The following is an 8,055-nucleotide window of genomic DNA, read 5'->3' as shown; positions in this document are numbered from 1 at the left end:
AGAGCAAAAGGAGGTGGAGAGTTTGGGAGATTTTTATCCAGGTCATGGCATTATGAATCATTCTTGCCCTGTGTTACAGAACACCTCTCCAGTAATTAAATTAAGGTTGTCTTGCAGATTCAGTGTCTTCTTAGCTTGAACAATGCTGGAAGAACACTGCCAAATTGTTTTTCTATTGAACTATACTTTCTGTGATTCAAATTATCCCTTAATGTCCACACATTACAATATGATTAGGCTTTTGCTTACTAAATATTAACCACATTCCTGTCCTGCCTCTCTGAGACCCAGATCACCTTGTGTGGAATTGGGGGTCAGTGCAAATCCTCTGGTCACATATTTAAAGATTCAGGATTATTTACTCATTTAGAATTCTAAACATTGTGTGTGAATTTTATTAGTTGAACCCATGGAGGCTAATTTTATTTCTCTTACCTCCAAGGTCTTAGGGGACATCTCAGACCTCCTTCCCACACCAACAACATACTATTCTGCTAGAAGGCTGATAAACTTCAGTGTGAACAAGGGGGTACGTTTTATGAAAAGAATTATCTTAAGTTATCTATAACCTAGATAGAGTACAGGGCATTGTTTGTAATTCTCTATAAGCAGAGGATATTTAGATTTTAAAGGTGGTTTCATTTAAAGAAAATGCTTCAATAATCTTTCTAATAAGGTAAAATTATAAAATCAATTCCCCAAGTAGATGATACATGTTAAAAATATAATTGGTACACAAATGTCTCAATCAACCTTTATAGATTGTTAAAGGGAACAATGGAGTTTGGAGGTCAGCCGTAGCCCCGGAGCTATTATCAGTAGAGGCTACTATCAACCCCAGGGACTGCCATTAAACGGATGACTCTGGACCAGGCAGCCTAAGGCCCAGAAAGGCATTTCTACTTTGCTTTCCCATAGGCAGTTGCAGGTCAGTTTTCCCCTGACTAAGGCTCAGATTTGTGTGCAGAAGTTTTACTACAGAAATACTTTCATAAAATAAAATAAAATAAAATAAAATAAAATAAAATAAAGTAAAGTAAATGTAAATAAATAAAGCAGATTGAGATGGAGGGAGAAGTTGGGCTGTGATTCAAATGCAACAGAGACCCTGGGGGAAGTCCTGCAAAAAATTCTGGAGCTGGGATGGTCCATTCCAGAAAAACTAATGAAATTGCCTCCAGGGTCCATTTCCTATCCTCTTCTCTCCTCTAATGCCAGGTGCCCTTATTATAGCCTCTCCTTCACCTCCTTCTTATATTGAACCACTGTCAGGAAATGACATGACATTTATTGGCATTAAGGTATAGATGACTCATAATCATTGTTTCCTACTCCTATCCCCATGAAACATTTAGCTTAAGTCTTTTGACAATCAGCTATATTGCAAATGAGACATTGGTCACACGCCTGGTAGCACAAGGCAGGGCACCACAGATTTCTGGAGAATGTGGAAGAGACTGATATTCCTGCCCAATATTCTTTTTTCTCTTCCAATTTTATTTTGAGTGGTTATATGCTCAGCTAAAGGACTACATTTCCCAGGCTCCCATGCAGTGTAACAGATATGGTGACATCACTGAAAGTGATATAACAGTCACTGGAAGAAGCAAAGGAAAGAATTTCAAATCAAGCTGACTCAGCTGGTAAGCTTTAGTTTTTGTTCAGCACCCCTTCTCCCTTCTCCTTTCTCTTGCTTGGAATCTGAACATGATCGCTGGAGAGTCAGCAAACATTTTGGACAATGAGGTCACCTTGAGAATGATGGTAGGAGCAAACAAGTCCCTGGAAAACTGTAGAGCTACTACACCAATCCTAGACCACCTAGTTACTTTATGTGAGAGAGAAATGAACCTCTGACTTGTTTAGATCACATGTTTTGGTTTTCTGCTATACGTGGTTGAAACAAATTCTAACTGATACAGATTTTGGTTCTTTGGTTCTTAAAAGTAGGGCAGTAGAGACTTATCTGAATGGAGAGGTAGATATTAAGGATTCAAATATTGTAATTGTCTTTGTTACTACAGTGGGGAAACATTTTGTCAATCTCTTGCCTACTGTACCTCGGAAATCAGATTACCTGCTGACCAAAATTGAAGTGTTAGAAAGTGGTAGAAAAATTAAAATTTTTGGTATATGCTAGCCTCTTCTTGTTGTTCTCTGTAGAGTTCTACAGGAGAGAAAGAAGCTCATATGAGAGCTGGCCACACTGTCTGCACAGATGGAGAGAAATATCAGTTTATAAAGGGGGGGTGTATTCCTGCCTATACTCTGCAATCTGAGTTGAATAGGAGTCTCATAATTTAGGCCTTGCAGGGTTGAAAAGCCAAATGCTTTTGTGCCTCAACCTGAATCAGTTATAAGTAGTGACGATAAATTGCTGTCCTTATAAGACTGATATTCTCTCATTGGATGTTAGGAACCTGCTGATAAATATAGGATTAAAGGCATTACATTTTTATCCGAGCACATTGTCTTAGATGAGTCCAGTAAGTGACCATTAATTTGAGAAAACAAGGCTAAGCAGAGCACAGGGGCCAGTAAATAAAAGATGAGGCCCTTTCTGCTTGGAAGATCTCTTTAACCTACTATTACTTTGCATAAGACAGACAGAAGCAAGAAGACTGGAAGTGTGGTACACTTTAGAGGAAACAAGATAATAATCATAATAAACCTAAACATGGCCATTAGCAGCCTAAGATTTTTCTACCTTCAAAGCAGTTCTTGGTCCCCAGAATTTCAGAGCAGCAAATGGATTATGAGAGATATGCAGCCCCCCCCAAGCAAATACTTTCCAGTATCTACTTTAGATGTGGTCATGACAGATAATGAGGATTGACAAGAGTTGTAGCCTTCAAGACAAAGGGCAACAGAAGGGAATGATGAAGAAGGGAGTTCCTCCCAGGGAACAGAACTTAGGCTGCCTGGTAAACTAACTCATTACATACTCCACTGACATGGCTAGGAGTCCTTGCTGTTATTTTACAAAAGGATTTGATGATTGCTGTGAATCAGTGTTTCTCATTTTCCACTTTTCCAAATGCAAAGAGATTTTTTTTTTAATTTTAAGGAGACCAATTTATTCTTTATTAAATTAAGTCACCACATTAATTCTGCAACATTGGATTAAAGAGAGGAGGGAACATTTGATCTCTGAATGGATGTTTTTTGTTCCACACACATGGGAATGAAGCTGAAGAAGCTGGTACTATTATTATTATTATTATTATTATTATTATTACTAGAGGCCTGGTGCATGAAAATTCATGCACTGGGGGTGGTGGTAGTGGGGTCCCTCAGCCCGGCCTGCGTCCTCTCGCAGTCTGGGACCCCTCAGGGGAATGTCTGACTAAAGGCTTAGGCCCGCTCCCTAGAGGACCGGGCCTAAGCTGGCAGTCAGACATTTCTCTGGCAGCCCGGGAGCCCTTGGGGGATGTCCTAAGCTGTTAGTCAGACAGGCCCGGTGCACAAAATTTGTGCACTGGGAGGGTGTCCCTCAGGAGATGTCTGCCTGCCAGCTTAGGCCCGTTCCGAAGCTGACAGTTGGAAATCCCTCTCGCAGTCTGGGACCCCTCGCTCCTTACTGCCCTCCTGCTCACTGCTCCTTACCACTCAGCTCACTGCTCCTTGGCGCTGCCATGGAGGCAGGAGAGGCTCCCGCCAATGCCACTGCACTCACCAGCCATGAGCCCTATATTTCTGTGTAGTTGTCTTTGGGTCAACTGCTCTCTTCCTTCTCACTTAGGGTGAGCAACATGTGAGGGCAGAGTGCACTGTCGTGGAATGCAGAGGGCTGCCCGGAGCTGAGAGGAGTGGCCGGGCCCACGGGGTGAGAGGTGGACACAGAGGACGCTATCTCACCCAATTGTGGGGCAGGCTGGCTGGCCTCCATCTGCCTGACCCCACCCAGGGAGGGACCGAGCAGGGTGTCCGCCTCTCCATTCTCCATCCTTCCATCTGTGACACCTGTCACCCTTGCCAAGCCTCCCCCAAAGTGAGTTCAGTTCAGTTCAATCCCTGGATGTAAAGGGGCACTGTGGCGGGGGGTGCCTCCACTCCAGTGCCCCGATTCCCAGCAACAGGACCTGGTTGACCGGACCTGATCTCAGGATGGTGGCCACAGCTGCAGAACATAGATCTGTTTCAAGAAAAGTTGGGAATGCAGACTTTCGTATGAGCCCCTATTCCAAAAGGTGACAGTTTATTCACATTGTGGCAAAGACACTTTCAAGAGTAACAGAGTGGGTAAAGTCAGGGCCAACCCAGGCCATTTCCTCACCTAATCTCTCTGAGTCGCGTGGACAGAACCAAGTCTCAGCTCTTCACAGGACACTTCTGGAGTTTTTTTTAAGCCTAAAGGACAGTAGTCTGTCTCCATTCTTGTTCTTTGGGAAGTTTTCATCATCAAAGGATATGTACATTGGGGTAATCCTCTTGAGATACACTGTTCCAGTTGCACCCATGTGACGACGACAGCACCCCTCAGAGGAAAGGAGCCAACAGAAGCAATGACAGAGATGCTAAGCCTTTCCTTCACGTGTCTGACACCCCCCTTCAGGCGGCCTGCAGGCCGGGCGTCTGCTGGACCTTTACCACTTGATGTCCTGGCAGGCTGCCCTGAGCTCTGCTAGGCAAAGTGCAGGGCTGCCTGGGCCCAGGGGGAGTCGCCTCCCAGCCCCAGCCACTCCTGGTACAGCTCCTGCACATGGGCTCTGGTCTCCAGGGGGCCACACCGGGATGGCAGCGTAGACGCCTTCCATCTGCCACAACAGTGCCCTTCTGCATGCCTGTCATCCACCTGGGCCTGGCCCCTGCTACTTAAGCATGACCAGGGCAGGCCAGAACCTCCACAAAGTGACAGGAGAACTTGCCCCTTTACAGCTTCAGGACTACTTCTGGATGTTCTGAAAGCCATAGCAGCCTCAAAGCATAGCAGAACCTCTCCGTCCCTTTCAAGGGTGACCTCCTGGAAGTCTTTGTTCCTCAGGGTGTGGTAGGTGAGCACTCCCACATCCTTGTTGAACAGCTCCTTGGCCATGTGCCTGAAGATGTGCACCAGGTACCCATCGGAGCTGGCACCCTCGTGGAGCCTCACCTCCTTCTCCTTCATGTCTCCAAACAGAGTGTCCATGGTGGCGTCATTCCAGGCGAGGTCACTTTGCTCCATTATCTGGACAATTTCACCTGAGGTTAACAAGCAGTCAGCACCCTGGGAACTATGTAAAGCTGTGGGAACATCTTCTCAAAGGGCCTCCAGTTTCTTGTCATAACATGGGGCCACAATGACGTGGAAAATCTTGTCTGGGGACAGGTTCTGCCATCTGGTGAAGTAATCCTTCACCAGAGAGCCCATGATCTGCTTGGGAGACTTGGCCGTTCAGAGGTGGGGGTGATGGGGTGACCCAGCACACGCTCTGCATATCGGTCCCAGCAGGCAGAGGTCAGCATGGGTAGCCGGGGCTCTTCCTCACGGTGCTGGCAGTACCGACGCACAAATTCCTTCTGACTCTCCAGGATGCTGAAGTCGGCAGCTATCTTCATGTCAAAGACAGTGCACCCCAAGGCATTTGAGAAAGCCGCAGAGCCTTCTAGATGCATCAGTGACACTGAGGCTGAGTTTAGCAGCAAAATAAGGCAGAGACTAAGGACACATGGACACTGCCAGCACCTTGTGCTGTGAGGTATCACATTTCTTATTAAGGTTCAGAGCACAGAAGAAGTCCTTGGTGTTCTGTTGAGAAACTTGGACTCCTTCCTCTGCAGCCACACAACTGTCACACGCCAGGCAGTCACTCAGAAATATCTTGGCATCGGCCAACTTATGGATTTCTCCCTTCTCTCCGTTCTCCTGAGCCAGACTCCAAATATTGACTGCGGCATTCTCTTGGTCATCTGTTTTTGTTTTTTTACTACATTCCTTCTGTGTGCAGTGATCACACTTCATCTGGAACAGGGGAGGTGGGGGCCAGCTCGAGTGACCTGGAGGAAGCACAGGGAGAGCAGTCAGTCACTGCTGGTTGCTCCTGGAGCTGCTGGCGGTATCCTTTCTTCCTTGTGGAGCATCTAGGGAGGGGAAGCGGCCACAGTGCCCAAGGCCAAGTTCCAGGAGGCCGGTAGTGTTGTCGGGATCTTGCCAGAGGCGCTGGTGCATTGGTGCCTGTCCTGTTCTCTGGAGATTGAACCTACAGGACTACTAAGGAAGCCAGTACCCAGTTCTGACCCACCTCTGCCACTGATTGATTGGAGTCTGAGGGCCAGGAGGAGGGACCAAGAGGTGGGCCTTCCACTGCTGGCCAGTCCTCACGCCACTCACTCTGGTTCCCTGTTAAGCATCCCCTGATCAATGGGAGCCTGTGGGCCGGTGGAGGGACCAAGTGGTCTCCCTTTTATCTGCTCACCAGTTGCTGCTGCCACGGAGCCTGAGGGCTGGGGGATGGACTGGTCATCCATTCGGTTGTTATGGACCCTGGGTTTTTATATATATTAGGACTTGCCCAGTGCATGGATTCCTGCACATTGAAAGGAAATTAACTAGAAGGAATATTTTAATATCACTATTTGCCCTTTCTCTATAATAGAAGTATCAGAGATGAAAGAAAATTAGTAAAATATATATGAAAATAATATAAATTGATTAATAAATAAACAATAACAGCATGATATAACAATAATAAAGACATGATATGAAAACAACAAAAACATGATCTAAAAACAACATTGATAAAAACTGACTGATAAATTGATTAAACTTATTCTAATATCTCCCTGTTTTTTTGTGTGTTTGCTTTTATTGCAGTTATCCCATTTCTTCTCCATCATGGTTGTTTTGGAGAAGATAACTTGCTTTTGAGTTTGCGTTTCAAAGGAAGAAACATCGAATATGATAGAACTTTACATCACCCAGATGTCCTGAAAATTGAGCTGGATACAATAATTTGCTAAAAATTTGTAATAAACTTTTTTAGGGAGGTGGTGAATGTATTCTATACATAGTTCTCACAGTCATTGGGTAGTGAAGGGGCAAACTATTGCCTAATCAATATCCATTCTACCCTTCTTTTTTTTCTAATAGGACTGGAAGGAACTAGAATGTTCTTCTTTGAGAAAATATTCCTCTCAAAAAACAAAAACAAACAAACAAAAAGATTACTTTTACTAAATTCCCTTAAAGCTAGGTAGGGGTGACTAATAAAATATAAAGTGGTGACCCTGGGGGCCTTTCAGAAAAGCTCATTAAAGGGAGATGATTCTGCTGGGAAGTGTGCTTTTTTGCATTCCCTATTTTTCCTTCTTCCTGCCAAAAACATGGAGATAATGGCTGGACCTCTGCCAATCAGCTTGGACAACAAATCAACCTTGATCATGAAGCCATGCTCTAGACTGTGAAGCAGAAATACAGACGGAGGCTTTCTCCCTCCTAATCATACTACATCAGTCTTCCTTATCTGGTGTCAGTTTTTATTATTATTATTATTATTATTTTTATTATTATTATTATTATTTTGCTTAAAATAGAAATTCATTCATTTATTTAAGCCACTTGTGTTTTCTATTATCTTCAGATTAGTCAAATCCTCTCCAGTACCAGGGATGAGCCCACTTTTCATGCTTCAAAAGTTGTTGCTTTCTTATTTGCCTATCCATAAAGCAGACCTACGTAGTCATAGAACTTCCAGCTGTGGGAAGTCCCTGAGCTCTAAAAGGAGAGATTCTAAATGCCTAGGTTTAGAAGAAACTAGGAAACAAATCCCTGAAACAAAGCAGGCCCTCTAGTACCTGCTGTGCAACAGAATTGTTGAAAGCCTGAGTTCAAGTACACATGAGACAGACATTTGAAAAAATGGAGTTTGAGCTAGCTTGCTAACTCTAGAGAGCTCAGATGCTTGGTTCCTTAATTTTCTGTCTTAGCAAAAGCACGGTATCAGTTTTAGTGACTAAGTGTAAGTACTGTTGCCTAGCAGAGAGAACATTTATGGGCTTCTCCAGTTTCAGTTATGACCATATGAGAATATAAACAATAGCCTGTTGCCTAATTTCATTTTTCCAAAGGTTCTAGGG

At 44.3% G+C, this 8,055-nt stretch overlaps 1 pseudogene; it reads right to left on the bottom strand.

Moving 5' to 3' along the window:
* Positions 1 to 4,624: 4,624 nt before the first annotated feature.
* On the bottom strand, positions 4,625 to 5,941 carry LOC102437672 (annotated as a pseudogene).
* Between the last annotated feature and the right edge of the window lie 2,114 nt (positions 5,942 to 8,055).

The sequence above is a fragment of the Myotis lucifugus genome, unplaced genomic scaffold (genome assembly GCF_000147115.1).
Source record: "Myotis lucifugus unplaced genomic scaffold, Myoluc2.0 scaffold_26, whole genome shotgun sequence".
Classification (NCBI taxonomy): Eukaryota; Metazoa; Chordata; class Mammalia; order Chiroptera; family Vespertilionidae; genus Myotis; species Myotis lucifugus.
This window is presented reverse-complemented; position numbering and strand designations above follow the sequence as displayed.